At 44.9% G+C, this 20,144-nt stretch overlaps 1 long non-coding RNA gene across 1 annotated transcript in view; it reads right to left on the bottom strand.

The window, feature by feature from the left end:
- Positions 1-7,704: 7,704 nt before the first annotated feature.
- Positions 7,705-20,144, bottom strand: part of LOC142830793 (uncharacterized) — a 51,969-nt gene continuing 39,529 nt past the window's right edge. The window contains exon 3 of the long non-coding RNA XR_012906293.1: positions 7,705-7,811. This is a non-coding gene — a long non-coding RNA (uncharacterized LOC142830793). The remainder of the gene's footprint in view (positions 7,812-20,144) is intronic.

The raw sequence follows: 20,144 nt of genomic DNA, 5'->3' as shown, positions 1-20,144 counted from the left end.
ACTTAGGAAGGTTTGGGGCCTGTTCCTGCTGCCACTGAACTAAGAGAAGAATGGTCATTAACTGCAATTGGAGCAAGACTTGTGATAGCCACAAAATCAACAGCACTTACTGAACAGGTTCTCCCGTAGTTTTTGTACTGTGATGGCAAATATTTTGATGGAAAGAACAAAAGTAATTTTATTCGATGCACAATATTACACATAACTTCTGAGACACAACTGCCCAATGCTGAAAAAGAGCGGAACTTACTTCAAACATGTTGTCCTTGGAGAGTTTCACAGTTATATGTTTCTTCCACTAGGGTGGCATCTGTGGTTGGCCATGCTATTACATAAAGTGAGATGGGAACTATTTTTCGACCCTCCCGAGTGAGTGGATACATCTCTACCTATGTAATATGAGTTTATTTGTGACCAGAACAGACAGAAAGTTCAGGGCCACCACTTGTGTCCACTGGGCCCAGCAAAAGCCAGATGGGCTGCAAAACATCCCTTGTGGCTCTGGAATTCTTAAACTGGCAATATATTGGCCCTAGCTACTCTAATCAATATCAGCTGGTAACTATCAATTGGCTGTTAACCAGCTGAGAATAAAAGGATATCCAGCTATTCAGGAACTACGCAGGAGAAGGGGGCATGGCAGTTCTGTGTCACTGGAGGACTTCCCCATTTTGGGAGTATTCTGAGATGGCAAGACGTGAGGAGATTCCAGTTGTTATGGCTGCAGCTGTGTGAATAAGCTGGAACAGGCTAGCCTAGAGAATCTAGGTCTGGAAAGTCAAGGTGGCATGGGACACAATCCTCCACACAATGCGTTGTTGTAGACCCCAGTACCCAGATGACCTTAAGGCTAAGAGCAGCTTCAGTAACTGTATAGCTAGGCATGAGTGCAAACCCTCAATCTTGACTTCGAATTTATGTCTTTGATTGTTTTCACCATGTTAATATCCCTGGATAAGTCTGGGGTTCTTTGGCACTTAATTGATCTATGGATTGTCACCATAGGATTTTAAAAGTGTATTTATTCTTACAAAGATTGGCTGTCTTTATGAAATATTATCCAATCTACCATTTTAATTAAATTACAATTAGCAGGCCTTGTAATTGTTTTAAATATGCACAGTCTGTCTTCTCTTAGATTAATTTAAATCTCTGTTCTCCTAGCAAGTCAATAAAGTGAAACATGGAAAATTATATGTTACTGGCTCTATTAGGAATGCAACTTGCAAGATGACTTCACGGTCTTGAATGACAACATAAGCATGCCAGATGCTCAAAGTGTGTGACCCCTTTAGAGACTTAGAAAGATCATAGACTGCTTTAAAATGTAATTTCCTGCATATAGAGTGAAGAAAGAGAGCCTAGCAGCTTATGCTTCCCAGTTAGGGCAGTGTGAATGTCTTAATAACAAATCAGAGCTCTGATCTCCTTTTTGGCTGTATGTTTCCAATACACACTTTAATGCCTTTCTCATGACTGGAATGGTTAACATTGCTTATTGTTACGTGGTAATCAAGGTTGTATTTCTTTCCCTGATTAAGCAAGACCTTTGCACAGTAGCTTGCAAAGAATGTAGTCCTTGGTCTGATTCATGCTTTGACTTTTACTGAATCTTTTATCTGGAGGTTAAAGCATCCTGGCATGTCAGTAAAGGAGATAAGAGCACAGTGTGAAAACTGGGCAGTATTGACTCCCGCAGTGTCCTTTCAGCAGCTTCTGTTCTGTGGGCATGAGAAAATCAGTATCTTTCGGAGCTCAGCTATCTGCAGTAGGGGATCTGGGACCAGAGTGGTGGCTTCGTACTAGTGCCTTTGTCTCTATTCATCACTACCATGCAGATCCCTGGGACTGGCGGGTTTCAGTAGTCAGGCCTTCTGCCCACATTGTTGCTTTCCCTCATAGACTTGAACCTCACCTTCCTTGCCCTTTAACCACATCAGTGGGAGTTTTTGTGGGGGAATCAAATGACCTTTGTCTCTAATGAAAGTGTTTCCCCCAACAAAATCCATCTAAGAGCATTTTGTACACTCAGTTCTACCTCCCCTACCCAGATGCCTACATATTCATGCATGTAACATGGTACAAATCTGCCGCTTTCCAGGAGAGGCATGGAGCTAGATTAGGAAGGGAGCCATTCATGGATTTGTTTTGAGAACCCCAGAGGATGCTATTGTCCTGGAAATGTACTAGTAGTGATGGAGCAGAAACTGTGCAATAGTGGCCATGACCTAATGAGACCAGTGCCATACTGGTAGCACCGGTGATACAAAGGTTTGTCTAGAAGAGAAAGTAAAGTTTACATTTTACACAATCAAATTATGACTGAATAAGGACTGAGAACTGTTGTCTCACGACAAAGGCCATCGTCCCTTTCTTAGTATTCACATCTCACCATCAACTGCTGGGAGTGAGCCACAGTCACCCTGACTAAAATGGCCTCATTAACACTGATCCTACACTTGATAAGTAACTTCCTTCTTTTGATCTATTTGATCTCCATGCATCTGACAAAATGGTTTTTACCCATGAAAGCTTATGCTCAAATAAATCTGTTAGTCTCTGAGCCTTGATCTACACTAGGGAGTTATTTCGAAATAACAAATCCTGCTTTCCACGAGGAATAACTCTTTTTTCGAAATAGCGGTAGTGTAGACACTCAACTGCTGCTATTTCGAAAAAACTCCTCCCCAGAGTCATTAGTAATTACTCCCCAGTGCTTCCTGGGGCTCTAAGTCAAGGTAGCACATCCACATTGAGGGAGCCTGCCTCGGACTAATGTTGAGGCTTCCCTGTAGGGTGGACATGCTATTTTGAAATAGTTATTTTAGGAGTTGTTATTTCAAAATAATTTCCTAGTGTAGACATGCCCTAAGGTGCCATAGAACTAACACAGCTACCCCTCTGATACTGGTCTAAGCATGGTTTTGTGCCAGTTAAACTAAAGTTATTATAAAACATTCCTTTAGTAAGAACAGACACAATTTTGTGTAGAGACCAGGCTTAAGTCATCTGTTTATTCACAGAATAGTACAAGAGAACCAATGACATGACAAGCTTCTCCCATATGCCCTATCAACATGTCTTTGCCCGGCTTTCAAGAGCCCACTACCATGGTGGCCTTTTTGCCTTTCCCTTTTCTAGCTGAAATTGTCACTAAGGGCATAACTTGTATTAATTTATATGGTATTTGCCGTAATGTGGTTAGCTATCCATTAGCAATTGGCCTCTTAATTTTAATGCGGGTGGTGGCAAGTTTTGGTAACTATAGAGCTTGTTTGGATGTGAACATTTAGATCTGTATGCCTGGCAATTTAAATGAGCCAGACAGACTGGGAATATAGGGAGCCAAGTGTTATAGGCTAACGAGGTCACTGAGCTTGAAAAGATGGTACACTATGAAATTGTAGCCGGAAAAGGTTTGAAGGTTCCGATACAGAAGTTTCACATGGGTGTGACTGATTTTCAGTGGTTGAAGTGAACGAAGAACCAGGACTCAGTGTGTGCGGTTAATCAGACTTTTCATAAGGTCTTATAACTTTCAGTTATATCCATGATCAACACTAGGTGCTGCTATGCTGCCACTCATATGAAATATACGTTAGCAAAGGTTTAAAAAGACATTTGCAGCAGTTTCCATACTCCTGTCTAATATTATCTGCCTTCTGACTACAGTATTGGTAATCATGCTATGTTAACGCACACTAGCTTAATAAACATTTCGTTTTAGTTTTTGAAATGTCTCTCTGTATCCCAGTGTATTGCCACTATCTTGAATGCGCACACACACAGGAAACAAGCTATGATGCATATGCTCCCAAAAGTAGTACAATTAAACTACTCTAAATTTTTCAAATTGTCTTCATTCAGATACTTACTTAACCTCTGCTTCTAGATACTCTGCAACTCAAGGGAAATGACATTGTTAATGGGATGATTCTTGGAATGGACCGACTGTGCTACCAGGCCATGGAAGTTTGTTTATAGGGGAAAATATGGAAAAAAATGTTTGGCTCTCCCGGGTCTTGGGCTTTCTACTCCTACATGTTTGAGTGGGAGAAAGGACAAATCTCTAGGACGTTGACTTTCCCATGGCAACAGAAAACGGAAATGACTTTAACCCCATCTAGTGACAGATGACTCATTGTTCAGCCTACTTGCTATTTTCTAAGCATTAGAACAATACAGGGGGAGGAAAAGCCTGCCTTTTCAATATCATATTCTTAGCACATGGGCTTGTGGGAGAGGATAACTTGCTGGCTTCTGTTTTCAAAGGTCCACAAAATTTCACTATGGAGACTCTGACTATTCTTTTACTTTACAAAAAAGCCAAACACATGTGAGTGCTTTCTTTTCCTCAGCCACTAGAGGGCTAATCATAGAATCATAGACTGGAAGGGACCTCGAGAGGTCATCGAGTCCAGTCCCCTGCCCTCATGGCAGGACCAAATACTGTCTAGATCATCCCTGATAGACATTTATCTAACCTACTCTTAAATATCTCCAGAGATGGAGATTCCACAACCTCCCTGGGCAATTTCTTCCAGTGTTTGACTAGCCTGAGGGTTAGGAACTTTTTCCTAATGTCCAACCTAAACCTCCCTTGCTGCAGTTTAAGCCCATTGCTTCTTATTCTATCCCCAGAGGCCAAGATGAACAAGTTTTCTCTCTCCTCCTTATGACACCCTTTTAGATACCTGAAAACTGCTATCATGTCCCCCCTCAATCTTCTCTTTTTTAAACTAAACAAACCCAATTCATTCAGAATAGTGATAGAAATGTAGCCGTGTTAGTCTGGGGTAGCTGAAGCAAAATGCAGGACAATGTAGCACTTTAAAGACTAACAAGATGGTTTATTAGATGATGAGCTTTCGTGGGCCAGACCCACTTCCTCAGATCAAATAGTGGAAGAAAGTAGTCACAACCATATATACCAAAGGATACAATTTAAAAAAATGAACAAATATGAAAAGGACAAATCACATTGCAGAACAGGAGGGAGATGCGGGGGAGGGGGGAGGAAGGAAGGTAAGTGTCTGTGAATTGATGATATTAGAGGTAGGGAGAGTGGGATGTTTGTGAGTTAATGGTATTAGAGGTGATAATTGGGGAAACTATCTTGGTAATGGGTGAGATAGTTCAAATGTTTGTTGAGTCCTTTTTGGAAAGTGCCAGTTATGCACCCACCTTATAGTAGCCCCATCTAAGGGTGTGTCTAGACTACTGAGTTTTGTCGACAAAAGTGGACTTTTGTCGACAAAACTATACCTGCGTCTACACTACCGCTGAATTCTGTCGACATAACGTCGACAGAACTCAGCAGTTTTGTCGACGCTGGTAAACCTCATTTTACGAGGCATAACACCTTCTGTCGACAGAGTTCTGTCGACAGAAGGTGTTATTGCCTGTAGGGTTGCGTCTAGACTACAGGGTTTTGTTGACAAAGCAGCTTGCTTTGTCGACAGAACTGAATGTGTCTAGACGCTCTATGTCGACAGAAGTTTTGTCGACAGTATCTGTCGACAAAACTTCCGTCGACAAAACCCTGTAGTCTAGACGTACCCTAAGTTGTATTTACCTAGTTTATTGATAAGACTATCATGCGAGACCATATCAAACACCTTACTAAAGTCTAGGTATACCACATCCACTGCTTCTCCCTTATCCACTAATAATAGGACATTTCACATAGGATGGGAGTGGGCAATAATTTTGGAAGGAGGGCCACTTCACAAATTTTGGAAATGGCTGCGGGCCAACCCAGAAGGGGTGGGGAACTTGGGCAGAAGTGACGGAGTTGAGAACTACCCTGCCAGGAGCTTTGCTTGGCTGCAGTCCCTGCTCCCTGACTTCTTCTGGACAATGGAAGGGACCAGGAGCAGATGAGAGGTTGCTGGGGGCTAGCCCCCTTCCAGAGTTGTCTGGAGGCTTAGAATTCACATAACACAGCTGGCAGCTCCTGGCCCCACTGCTAACCTGTTGTGTGGCAGCCCATCAGCAGGCACAAGTAGGGTTGCCAGGTGTCCAGTATTCACCTGGACAGTCTGGTATTTTCGGCTTGTGTCTGGTAAAAAAATTCAAAGAATACCAGACACCTGAGATGTCTGGTATTTTCTGAATGTTTCCCCGGCCAGGAGGTGAAAATGCCGGGCACCTGGCAACTCTACAAACACTCAGCGCCCAGTCTCCCCACCCTCTGAGCCCCGCCCCCCCCAGCCCTCCGACCTCAGCCCCCATGCTTACCTGGTTCCCCAAGGCTGCTGGTACAAAATGACTGCTGGCCAAATGACCTAGGGGGAAGCAGTGCTTTCCTCTGGGTCTTAGTGCTCAACTTCTCCCCTGTTCCTATCCTTGCACTAACTCTTAAAAGGGGGACATGCTGTTTTAATGCTGTTTTATTTCAAAAATTTTTTTTTGCTCAACAACTTTGGTCTCCCCTCTCCTTTTTCCCCCTTCAACAGAATATTTTTCCTGTTTTTTGGGGGGAGGGGGGTTCAATATTTTTGTTTCAACTATCTAGCAACCCTAGGCCCAAGGCCTTTGAATAAAAGTAGTTGAAAGGACTCTCGTGTCCCGGGCAGCTTCCAGGCAATAGGCCAGTGGGACTGAGAGTTGTGAGCCCTTTCAATTGCTTCTGTTTGAAGGGCTTGCGCCAGCCGGCATAAGCCATTTAAATAGAAGCAGTTGAAAGGGCTTGTGCATCTCCGGCTCCTAGGCAACCCGCTAGGGCAAGGGTCAGCAACCTAAGAGGTGGAATGCCGAGATGTATGGGTCCGAGTGCCAGTGATACTTTTTAAAGTCAATAAGAGTTCTACTTACAGCAGCATCATTAATACATAAATTAAGATGCAGATCTTACCATTTAGTGCAGGGGTCAGCAACCTTTCAGAAGTGGTGCAATGAGATTTAACTTATTCACGGGACTGTGTGCCGGGGGAAGGGGAGGCAAGGGCAGGCCAGGGACGGTGATATTATTTTCGGAACCATCTGCAGCTAGTGAGAATGGTTTAATTTAAATTATGAAACAGAGCAGGCATTTTAACTTTCTCATGTTAGTTTATCAAACTTCATTTAAAATAAAGTAAAATATTATGTCCAACACAAAAGGCCTTTTTGGGTCGGAGGTCACTGACCCACAGAAATGTAAGATGGGGACCACACAAGTGAGAAGAAAAAAACCACCTCCAGAAACCCCCAATGCTCACTGATGTGGCCCCAACTGAGACACCTCAGGTGCACCAGCTTCATGGGGTGAGGGGAAGGAAAAGGGGAAACAAAGGTTCAGGGCTTCCCACAGGCCAGATTGACTGTTCTGGGGTTCTGGAGTTAGTGGATTTTATGGACCTCCTTAGGCTCTGGAGTAGGGACAAAAATGAAGGGTTCAGTGTGCAAGACAGGGCTGTCAGCAAGTAGGATAGGGATGGGGGTGCAGGAGCTGGGAGGGAGCTGGGGTGCAGAAGGAGGCTGGGAATAGGGTGTCTGGCCAGGTGGAGGGAGCAGGAACAAGGGAGAGTGCAGTGTGTGACCAGCAGAGAGGGTGCAGGAACAATGTAGATGAAGGAGCAGGGTGGGGTGTCTGGGCAGGAAGGAGAGTGCAGGAACAAGGGAGGGTGTCGGAACAAGCTGGGGGTTCTGTGTCTTGGTGGGGAGGGAAGTGAGGGGATTGGGGTGTGGGGAGGATCTGAGCATGAGAGAAGACCTTACCTGGATTCGTGCCCCCTTGCAGTAATGGCTGCAGCCATGCTGTGCAGGCCACCCCAGATAGGGTTGCCAGGTGTTCGGTTTTGAACCGGACAGTCCAGTATTTGAGCTTTCTGTTTGGGAAACAAATTGAGAAACTATAAATGTCCAGTACTTTTGAAATAAGATGTAGATTGTGATGTAACATCAAGTGTGTCCGGTATTTTTGTAGAAACCATCTGGCAACCCTCGCCCCGGAGGGAGGCCCTGCTGCCGCGGTGGCCATGCAGTCCGGTGCCAGCCCCGGGGGCCACAGGCACTGATGCCGTGGCCATTCGGTCTAGAGCCAACCCTGGATGCTGCCGCAGCAACAGGGTCTGGGGCTGGCCCCGGAGGCACCACTGCTATGGCCATCTGGTCCAGGGCCAGGCTCAGAGGCCGGAGGCACCGCTGCCGCAGCTATGCGGCCCTGGGCCATCCCCAGAGGCTGGCGGTTCCGCTGCCGCAGCCGTGCAACCCAGGACTGGCCCTGGAGACCAGAGGTGCCACGGTAGTGGCGTCTCCAGGGCCGATCACAGACTGCATGGCTGAGGCCATTACTGCAAGGAGGAGTACTGAGGAGCCTCCGCCCCCGCACTGCTTCCTCCCACAGCAGCCTAACTTGCTGCAGGGAGGAGGAAGCGCTTGCCAGTGGCTGCGTGGGAGAGATGGGGAGGGGCTGAGCTCTTTCTCCCATGCTGCTGTGGCACGCGTGCTACAGTTTGCCGAGCCCTGTGTTACGTGGTGGGGCCTGGAACTGCCTTATAGGCCAGATCAAAGCCCTAGGCGGGCTGGATTGACAATTTTTTCAAACCAAAGAGCTGAACCACATCAAAATTCAGAACAAGTGATCAACAAAGAGCCAGTATAAGAAGGTCCATTTGCATGACTGAAAATATACAACTTAATATTATTGATAATTGACATGATGATTAATAATAGCATAAATGAAACAGTGTACCCACAGACTTTAGTTAATGGGACTTCTGTTGCTGCATCTTTTTGCACACTTCTTTGAAGTTTACATCATAACTGGTCAAATTCAGTTTCAAGCAGGCATTCAAGCTACATGAGTAATTATGGGTTTTCAAAATTTTGAATTTTCCATTTGAATTTTAAAAGTTGCATTTATTTTGGGAATGACAGAAGAGCCATATTTGGTTTCATACTGAGCCATATTTAGCTCGGGATCCATAGGTTGAAAACCCCTGACAAAGATGGTGCTGGTAGAAGACTGGATTTCAAACATATATTCATGCCCTCTTCACCCCCATACTCTCCAGGCTGTTGGGCTTTCACCAGTGATAAAGTTCTACTTTCTACTTTTCATTTTGGAATCTTCAAAGAAGCGTAGAACTGCAGTGAGTTTTAGCCTCTTTCTCCTATCCTTCCCACTCAAGGCCTGATATCAGGTTCAATGACATATGGTGTATCTCTCATGAACACAGATTTCAGACTGCACAGACTGAAATCTCCCCTCTCACAGACTTCTTTCTAAGAGGCAAACTGCTAGGTGACATAGTGGATACTTATTTGTTCACCATCTCTATTGTCTAGATTCTCTATTATGTCCTTGTATTTGCTGGACGGAGCAAAGGGGGTGGTTTGCAGAGGAGCTTGCTGAAACTCCCTAGTTCTGGGGCTGCTCTCTTAGCTCTAAAATAAGTATATTGGCTGGTAACTACTTCAAGGGACCATTGGCCAGTCAAAGACTGCCAGGGAGGGTTGCCAGGTGTCTGGTTTCACCCGGACAGTCCAGTATCTGTGGCTCCTGTCCGGTTAAAAAAACAGAAAATACCAGACCTGTTTGTCTCTGATGGAAGTCTGCAGGGGACATTCCTCCCCTGCTGCATCTGGCAGGGGTAGGAGAGTGAGGAGCGAGGAGAGTGGAGCGCTGGGATTTAAAGGCACAGTGACCCTTTTTGTTTGTGTGGTTTTTTCTTTTTTTTTGCTCAGCCAATTTTTTCCCCTTCCATGTTTGGTATTTTTTGGGAAAATATTTGGCAACCCTACTGCCAGGACACAGCATCTACCACACTTGACATGCTCCGTTTGCTGAGGGCTGCAGAGATGTAGCATGAAAGCCATGTAAAAATATCCAGCAGCTTTCTGGCCCTTTCCCATTGCCAATGGTTCAAAGGCCCAAACTGAAGACAAAACTGTAGTTCGGAACATTGTTGTTATTGAAACAACTGATAGTGCTCAGGAGCTCACTCTATACTACCTCACTGCTCACTCTGCATCACTACTCTACACTAACTCTCTTGAACAGAGAAGTTAGCATTGGAGATACGCTGAAACAGCAAGTTAGTCAACATGATCTAGTTCAGTCAAACTGAGGAGTATGAGAAATTAGAGAACTGTGTGGACCTAACAAAGCTAGGTGATTGGACAGCATGACGAGATGAAATTCAGTACAGGTAAGGGTAAAGTAATGGATTATGGAAAGGACAACTTGAACTACTGCAAGGTTTGAAAAAAATGGTGGTAAGATGCCTATGACTAGTATGGAATCTGATGGCAAGTCACTCGATATTCACCTGCCCATTCTGCAATGGCTGTCGGGCATTGAGTGAAAGTACAGTGGCCACCTCTTGCTGAAGCAGCCCATCGGTGCAGACTGATAAGGAAGCTCTTAACTTTTTTTTCACCACTTCCTGGCCTGTATACATCCGATAAGGTGCAGATATCAGTCTTCAGGCTTTTCAAATGCCTGACAAGGAGCATAACTTTAGCTATTTTGGACAACCTTTAGACATGAATTTGCTGCCAACATGCAGGATACCAGGACTGCCCTTTCACAAGGTTTTACTGGTCATTTTTGCTTATGCGTCAGAAACAAACTCTTAGTTGCTTCGGCTTCAAGGACAATTGTTCAGATCATCATGGATGGTTGGCTTCAGTAGAAAACGCCGTTAGGATCTGAATGTACTAACACCAGAGGGCATCTGCCAACTTCTTAATGGCCAGTTCTAACAGTAAGCAAAGACTGTTTGTTTGGAGGAATAAAGTATGCAGTGTAGTTGTAGCCATTCTGGTCCCAAGATATTAAAAGACAGTTTGAGAAAGCTCTTCTCCATGTCTGTGACAGACACAATGGCTACGTCTAAACTATATCCCTTTTTCGTAAAAGGGATGTAAATTAGATGTATCGCAATTCTAATGAAGCGGGGATTTAAATCTCCCCCGCTTCATTAGCATAAAAATGGCTGCCACTTTTTTCAGCACGGAGCTTTGCCGGAGAAAAGCACCAGTCTAGACGCAGATTTTGTGGAAAATAAAGCCTTTTCTGAAAGATCCCTTATTTCAAAGAGGCTGCCGCTTTTTTTCGGCACGGAGCTTTGCCGGAAAAAAGCACCAGTCGAGACGGTGATCTTGCGGAAAATAAAGCTTTTTCTGAAAGATCCCTTATCCGTTATTTCATAGAAGGATAAGGGATCTTTTGGAAAAGGCTTTATTTTACACAAGATCAGCGTCTAGACTGGTGCTTTTTCCCGGTAAAGCTCCGTGACGAAAAAAAGCGTCAGCCATTTTTATGCTAATGAAAACGGGGAAGCTTTAAATCCCCACTTCATTAGCAATTCCGATACGTCTAATTTACATCCCTTTTACGAAAAAGAGATGTAGTCTAGACGTAGCCAATCAGTTCTTCTCGCTGACTCCTTGTAGCCAGACAGACCAACCCCCCATCTCATCCATCTTATTTTGCCTCTCTGAGGTTCCTGAAGCATACAGGACAGAGAAGGAGCGATAAAATCAGCATAGTCTATGCTGGCTCATCTGATCCTGAGTAGCTGAAAACATAGATATGAGGAGAGAATGATTAAGGCAATAGGCTGGCCTCGAGGCTGCGAGAAGTACCCGGCTGGCACCCATGTTGATACGAACACCAAGTCCCTGGGAGAGGAATCCCCCACTGAGAAAAGAATGCCCAGTACTTCCAATTTAGTTATCTCTCTTACAAGTGTAAATCAAGTTCACAACTCCCTTGTAAGAACTGGTCTCACAAAAGACAGACCAGCCCCATTTGGCATGACAGACAAGAAAGAGAAATACGTGACCCCATGAGTATAAAGGTGGTACAGCAGCACACTCTCTTTTGAGTGTCATTCTACCTCTACCTGCTGGTTGGGTTAGGTGTTTGACCTCCCGAGGTTCATATTTTCGTCTTTCCTAGGAATTGAGGGACCGGCCCTGGCCTGACATGCTGGAGTCGAGAGGCACAGAAGGGGGTAAAAATTGTACCTGGATATGGTCCTCTGTCTTAAGTGTACACATAGAAAGAGTAAGCTGTTACTTGGTACCATTATTTCTATTTTTCTACCTTTATCTTTTTTGTAACCATTTTTAAGATCTATATTTTGCTAGTAGTTAAGAAATAGAGCAATAGCCATTGTAACCATATGATTTATAAGTTTCTTTAATAAACCTGTAACTGTTTAAGTTTTAATCTGACTCCTTCAGTTGCTGTAACAGAACCAAGCACAATTTAAAAGAACTTCAGCTGGTCTTAAGGGACAGATATAGGGAGAGCTTGGCCGTTTGGATTTGTGTCACACCCAGGTGGCAGAATCCACTGGGGCACTTCTCAGCCTTCCCCAAGGCTGCCCGCTGCGAAGGAATTACGAATTCTAGCAGCTGAAATCTGAAGTGTAATAAGCTCTTCCTGTACACTTATTGGGGCGCCCATCAACCTCTTCCAGGTTGCCCACTGCAAGGGACCCCGGTCTCAGCAGTTGAAGTCTCGGGTGTATAGCACATACACACTGCCCTGACCGTCGGCTGACACTCCTTCTGATCAGTTCTTATTGGACTCTCTATTCCTCCTTTTAACTCTAACTTCCTCTCCCAATATCAAAAATACACATGCTCTGCAAAAAGAATAAATTCAGAAGTCTGCTGGTTGAAGCTAGGGAGGTCCTACAGCAGGGGTTCCCCTCCTGGGCCCTATAGTCATAACCAATTTGGCATATCGGAGCCCGCTACCAATATTATCATTGTAGACTTATTATGTTAACTTGATAGGTTCGCATACACCAAAGGGCATTCAGATTAAGCACTATAACTCTTTTTGAGCATATCAGTCAGGCTATGTCTACTCTGAAGTGCTATTTCGAGATACCGGAGGTATCCCAAAATAGCTATTCCACGTCTTTTGAGCGTGCCCATTAGTTTGAAATATAACAGGCTTGCTATTCTGACATCCCAGTAAACCTCATTCCATGAGGAGTAAGGGACATTTTGGAATAGCAATTTATTTTGAAATAAATAGACAGTGCCAAAATTCAAAATAACGTATTTCAAAATTAACTTGAAATAAGCTATGCAAATTGCATAGCTCAAATTGCGTAGCTTATTTCGAGCTCCTGGTGCAGTGTAGACATACCCTCAGAGTCCAAGTTTAGAAGCAAAGAAATCATTTTATAAAAGAAAATATGCTTTTTGGAGAACATTAAATTTCCAAAATGTCTTTATAATAAAGATATCTAGCTCCTGTATAGTGCTTTTTGTCAGTAGATCTCAAAGTACTTTATAAAGGAAAACAATATCATTATAGAAACTGGGAATAAAAACAGTTAATTATGCACGGGTGTTTTGGCAATGGAATCCCCATGCACCTCTCTAAAAGAAAATAGATGTATTGCCAGCATGGATTTCTTAATGCTGCCTGATAGTGACAACAGCTAATTAACAACATATAATCAGAGAAATAAAAGCTAAGTGATTTTTGTGTGCACTGCAAGATTATGAGGCTACCTACTTGTATAGACTTTTACTACTAATGTGCTGGGATAATAAACAATCCAATATAATCAATTATCCTTTATTGCTGAGCCTAATGATCTGCTAGGCAAGGTGGAGACAATCGTTATGAGGCCCAAGCCTGTGGTCCTTTGATCCCTAACCATTTTAGGATCCCTTTCTGTGGACTAGCTCAGGAAAAGCAGGGAGTTAAAACCTAGCTCATAAGGGGTGAGAGGAACTGGGGAACAGAAGCAACAAATGAGGGAGTTTTATGAGGGAGTTTAAAGAGACAGTATAACAACTAGATACACCTACAAACATTTATTAAATGTAGGTCAATATACCCCGCCCTCAAAACACAAGACAACAGCCAACCAAGCAAACAAACTCCTGCAAGAATCAGAATAATGCAGGCAGAAGTTCAGCAGCAGAGGGGGGCGCTATCCAGTTTATTGCACTGAATGCATCTGCCCTGTGGACATATGGCACATGCGTGCATTCAGTGCAAGTGGCCCTCAGACTGAGTATGGACTCTCGAGTCCAGAGTGGTTGAATTGAAGCTAAAGCAGACTGTGTGGTACGTAGAGGAGACTTCCAGGACAGTAGAGTAGTCCTAACTGCAGTCTGATAGCCTCTGTGCTGTAGAGGAGGATGAAAGTCTTGGGGCAGGAGAACATCAAGAAGAAGCAGAAGTAATCAGTCCCATAGCTGAGTCCTCTCTCCAGATGGTGCCTGGTACTTTTTCACACTGAGGATCATAGAATCACAGAGCTGGAAGAGACCTCAGGAGGTCATCAAGCCCAGCCCCCTGCCCAAGGCAGGACCAGTCATGATCCATGGGTGTTAAATGTGGGTCAATAGGGATCACAGGAGTGACCTCAAACCTCCTTCTGGCAGCCTGCTGGCCACTACTCACCTAGGACCCATGAAACCTAGCACCAGTTGGAGACTCTGCCCTGCTAGTCCCAAATCAGCTGATCGCCCCCGCTTGCAGCAGGAGCACAAAGTACAGGATGCACAGTTCCGAACAGGGAGGAGCCTATTTGGTTGGTCAGCTTCCTATTCCTGCTGCTGCTACTGCTCGATTTTGTGGCCCCGGATTTTGTGACCGTTGTGATTCTTGCGGTCTGATTTGTAGTTCCAGTCTCCAGTTTGTCTTCTGTTTCTGATCTGCTGTTATCCTGCCCCTCCTGACGCTGAACTCCTGTCTCAGGACTGTGGACTCTGATTCTGAGCACTACGTGTGGCTGTCTACAGCCTGGCTGTCACAGCTTGTTCAGACAAAAAATAATCTGAGAGGACTGAAGCAAGTGTGAGAAGGGGGGGACCCAGCAGTCCCACCACTGCCATTGGAAGCAGCTAATTTGCCTGAATGGGCCCTCTGTTTCAAGGTGGACAATCCAGCCCTGCAGGCCCAAACTGCACATGAGGCAGTTCAGAGTTGACAATACCGCACAGCAAACATGGCCTGTCATGCTTTTCCTGAACAGGGGTCTGCGATGCCCTTGCTCTGCAGTGTCAGAACAATTTGTATCATGGGAGTGCTGAAAGCCATTGACCCAAACTGAAAATCCTGGTTTTGATGGAAACCACTTCTTCACAGCACTCCTGGTTCCAGGGCCCCTGCCTTTGCCCGTTCTGGCGCTTCATGAACCAGTGCCACTTCTGCTTCTGATGCATCCCAAGAATCTGTTTCTGATCAGCAGCCTTGGCAATCAGCTTTCTGACAGGAGACGCATCAGATTGGGCTCCTCCCTTTTCTTGACTATGTGCCTTGTGCTGTCTGCTCTCCCAGCTTGATTTCTGGCATGACTCTTGGCATGTATGGTTCCCATCTTGAGTTCCTCTCCTGCCTCTGACCACCTGACTTTGTGAGTGGAGCAAGAGGAGATTACACATAGATGATTAGGAGTTTTAGTATAGAGTTTTCAGGAAGCAAGTTATAGAGAATCTTATGTGGCTAGTAGGATAAAAATATCCACTTGCACACACTGACATCATAGCATTTCTCAGAATAACACTGTAAAACATTTCCACAGAAAATGTAGTATTGAAAGCTTTGGCAACCAGTGGCTCTATCATAGGCAACTGCTAGGGAGGGACACAAGGGGGGCACCAACCATGTGACCCCCCCCCCCCCCGTGACTGCTCCCCATGCCATCCCTAACCTGGGGGAAGGCCATCCCTAGGAGGATGTGGGGTTTGAGAACCTGCCCTCCCACCACATGCCCTACCTCTTCCTGCCCCCAGCCCACCCTCACTGTACCCTTTTCCCATCCCCCCCACCTTTGCGCCGCCCCATTCCATCCTTTCCTCCAACCCTGTCCCCCCTACCTCTTCTTGCCTCTGTTCTGCCCCAGCCTGCTCCAATTCCACCTCTTCCCCCAAGCCCTGCCTCTGCTCTGCCTCCTCCCTGCCTCTGCTCTGCCCCCAGCCCACCTCTTCCTCCATAGCCCATCCCATGAGTGACCCAGCCTGGGAGACAACGGGGAACCTAGCATCAGCAGCAGGGACCTGTCCGCCCCACTGTGGGAAGCAGAGTGACCCAGCCTGCTCTGCTCTGCTGTTGCTCTGCTTCCCACTGCCAGTGAGTGCAGGGGGCTGTTCCACACCTCTCTCAAGCGCCTCTCCTGAGTGACATGGCTGAGAGTCGGCGTAGTGAAGCAGGCAGGGGCTGAGTCGTTCTGCTTCCCAAAGCACGGTACCCGGGCGATTGTTCCAAACTGTCCAGTGAATGGAATGGTTGGCTGCTGGCCCTTGGTCTCTCCTCCCCACAGCAATAGGGGGTGGGACACATGACCCTTCATACCTCACCACATATTGCCTATGATCTCCTCTCCTTTCTCCAATTTATCAAGCTGAATCTGTATGTTGTGTTCAGTTGCTTCATATTCTCTCCTTTCTTAGAAGCACTTCCCCATAGTTTGTCAAGATAAAGAAGCATGTGATGTCTGTTGAAATGTTGTACACAAACCACGTACTATCAGCCTATGTCTCAGGCTGCATTGTCTATATGGCTTGTGCTCATGAGTTCTTGCTTCAGGGGTATTCTAAGTTTATCTTTTACGAGTTGTGAAGTGTTTTGTGATCCGTATGTTGAAGGGCCTGCCTTCTCTCTGCGAAAATACAGTACTCAGAGAGGTTGTTTTTCCCACTTGTAAATTAGTATAATACTCAGTCTATTGGGACTTCTGTGGTTTTGTTAAACAATAGTCCAAAATGAAAGGAACTCCTTACCCCAGTTGCACTTTTTTTGTGGAACACAGGATCCTCTATTGGGGGATATAATAGCAATATTTCTGACCTGGATGCTCTTTCCAGAGCTCCTGCCTTGTATTCTAGATAACAAAGTGAGCAATAAGTTCATCTCCAAACTATCTCTGCATTTCTTTCCTCAAGGATACTTTTTCAGCTTTGCTGTAATCTCTCAACTTCACCATGAAAACTTAGCTAGATCTTGTGCTTGACCAAAAAACACTCCCCCTTTCTATAGTACTGTACTTTACTAATTGGTTTATTTCACAGACACCCCTCCCCAAAGTTCTTTCCCTATGACGGGAAAGACCCAGATCTCCCTTCTTACTGTTTTCAGTAGAGAGACCTATAGGTATCCTTTCTTCCCTGGCTTCTTCTAGTCCTTCTACCACAACCTGTTCCTTTCTTAGCAGAGATACCTATCTACACCTCCTTCCAGGTCTTATGCTTAAAGGAGAGACTCCCCTAGAAACTTGAGCTCCAACCCAGTCTCCTCTACATCTACACTAAGGAAAAGAGAGATGGTTGTGTACAACCTCCTTTCCTAGCATACCATGAAGCCTACAATGCCCATTCTGAGAACTACATCTCCCAGAATGCCTGTCTTCCGGGCTGGAACAAAAAACAGAACACAGCTGCTCTTGGAGCTCTCTTTAAAGGGTCAGCACACTCTGTTACAACAGTAATACTGGGGGAAATGATCTAGTCTGTCAGTTAGAGTACTGCAGCATATGATTAGACTGATTTATTTATTTCCCGTATTAATGGCTATGCAGGAAAAAGAGCAGGCTTTCTGAGGGCGTGACTAGCACAGAAGAGATTGTCAGCCTTATTGCATTCAGAGCCTCATACAAAGGCAAACTGAAAAAGATTTCCTTAGATCCAGGTTACTGTTTGGAGACAGTAAGAATAAAGATAAAGAGTACAGCCTTCAAAGTTAATTGAACTGTATATTTTAGCAGCTGCATGTTTCTTTAATCATGAAAATATAAACAATTATATTTTCAGGAAGTCTTGATTTTTTACATCATCATCAGAAGTAGACCTGCTAAACCTGTTTAACTGGAAAGAATTGTATCCAGTTGCTGAGGTTTTACTATTGACCACTGTATTCCTACAAACTGAAACATCTCAGAAAATAAGGGAAATTAAAGGAAATTAAAAACCTTGTCCAAGTTCTGTCTGCATGTGTAATGTTGTGTGGCTTAAATATCCTCCTTGGTTAATATGAAAAATTCTTATCAAAAGTAATCCTTTGCTGAGGATGCTGCCATCCATCATCAGGACTTCAGCTTCACTATGAGAAAACACATTTTTACCATTGACAAAATATTCACAAGTAGTCACTCATTTTGGCTATCTTAGTTGTTGGGTGGCCAGTCTGAGACATCTTAGACCTGATTTTCAGACTGGCTGAGCACTCAAGAACTCCTGCTGAAATCAGAAGAAGCCCTCTGAAAGTCAGATGAGTGGAATAAGTCATCCACATTTATCTAGTTTATTGAAATAAATATTAGCTTAAACAATTAAATGACAACTTCCCTTGTTCTTTTATTTTTTCACAAGCCTCTTGCTAGTGAAGACAAATCTCAACTGCTTACTATTTAAATGGAACAGCCATAGGACACAGCAGTGCCAATGCTACAGGAGAAGCATGGTCAAGAAGCAGCTAGATGGATGAGCCACCCCAGCGAAAGTTGACATGCATATGACATTGAGCGGAGTTTGAATATGGAAAAAAAAGAATTACTTAGCAGCGAAGATAAGAAAAACTCTCAGTAAAATTCTACAAACTCAGAGCTTGTAGAAATTTGTTAAATCTACTTGGCACCAGTTAGAACAGTGGTTTTCAAAGTATAGTCTCTGGACCACTAATGGTCCTTGACTGTCTTGCAGGTGGGCCTGGAGCTCACGTCCCCCTCTCCCTTTCTCCACCCCTGCAGCAGAGAACCTGTGCTGATGCTCTAGCCCCGCCCTGCATGGTGAAACACCAGCACTGGCTTCCTGCTGAGGGGAAGCCCGGATCACCTCAGGCTGGATCCAGCTTATGGGGGCAGGAAGTGACTCTGTGCACTGCTACTCCCCCTCCCCCTAGCTGGGGGAATGGCAGTGCAGGAAACCACTCACCTGGAGGCTTTCCCCACAGCTTCCATTGGCCAGAATCCTGGTCAATGGGAATAGAGTAGGTCGGGGCCTGGGAGTGGCAGGAGGAGCAGAGCCAGCTACCTGTCCCCACATCCCCCTAACATACTCCCTTCCTATTGAGACCCCCTCCAGCCTACTCCTGCACCCATTTTGTCATCATGGGTGGTTGGCTGGTGGTTGGCAGAAAGGTATGCATTGAGGAGGGTGGGCCTCAGGCCAAAAAGTTTGAGAACTACTGATCTAGAGCAAAGTTGTAAAAGACCTCGGCCTCACTCCTCTACCTATGATACCTCCTTGCCTCTAACAGGAACAGAAACACAAATATAAATTACCGGGAGGAATAACTAGATTATTTTCATTTTGTATTGCTCATTTTTTGAGGAAGAATGGCTCCTGAGCAAGAGGAGGGTTTTGCACAAAAAGGACTGTCTACACTGCTCTTTTTTGCGCAAAAGCCTCTTGTGCAAAAATGGCTGCTCATTAATTATGCAAATGAAGCACAGTGAGATTCCATGCAGAGCTTCATTTGCATAAGCTTTTCTGCAAGAAGGCTACAGTGTGGACGTAGCCTAAGTGTGCCAGGAGTCCTATGCGAGGAGAGCCCTGTGGTGGGTTATTTGAGGCTGGTGGGATAGAGGGTCAGTCTGTTAGCCAAGTGCCAGTAAGCAAAGCTGAAAACACCATTTTTATTCTATAGGCCAGCTGTTGAATCCAGAGTTCTTCTATATCAGTGTTTTTCAACCTTTTTTTTATAAGTACCCCTTTTAAAAAAATAAGTACCCCCAGTACCTACAGTTTTCATACACACATTTTTTTTCTACCATTGCAACACATTTGTTTAAACAACTTACTTGTAGCCAGACGGGCGATGAAATTTTTGGATGTAAAAAGTACAAAACTAATAAAGCACTGTAAAACTTAGTTGGCCCCCACCAAACCCACCGCATGCAACTATCCTGCAGTTGCATTAACCCAATGTGTGTGACATTAACCCAGGGGCAGAGATCTGGGGGAAGTGTTCCCTCTGAGGCTATGTCTACACTTGCAGCTTCTTGTGCAAGTACAGCCATTCTTGTGCAAGAACCCACAGAGCATTCACACTGCCCGCCTGCTCTTGTGCAAGGAAATTTACAGTACGGCGTGGTAAGAGAGGGCATCTTGCGCAAGAGCTACGCTCTTTTCTAACAGGTGTAAGCTCTCTTGCGCAAGAGGGCAGTGTGGATGCTCGGCAGGGATTTCTTGTGCAAAAAACCCCTATGGCTAAAATGGCCATCAGCGCTTTC

The sequence above is a fragment of the Pelodiscus sinensis genome, chromosome 10 (genome assembly GCF_049634645.1).
Source record: "Pelodiscus sinensis isolate JC-2024 chromosome 10, ASM4963464v1, whole genome shotgun sequence".
In the NCBI taxonomy this organism is placed as follows: Eukaryota; Metazoa; Chordata; order Testudines; family Trionychidae; genus Pelodiscus; species Pelodiscus sinensis.
Note: the sequence above shows the minus strand (reverse complement) of the source record. Positions and strands in the feature narration are given on the sequence as shown.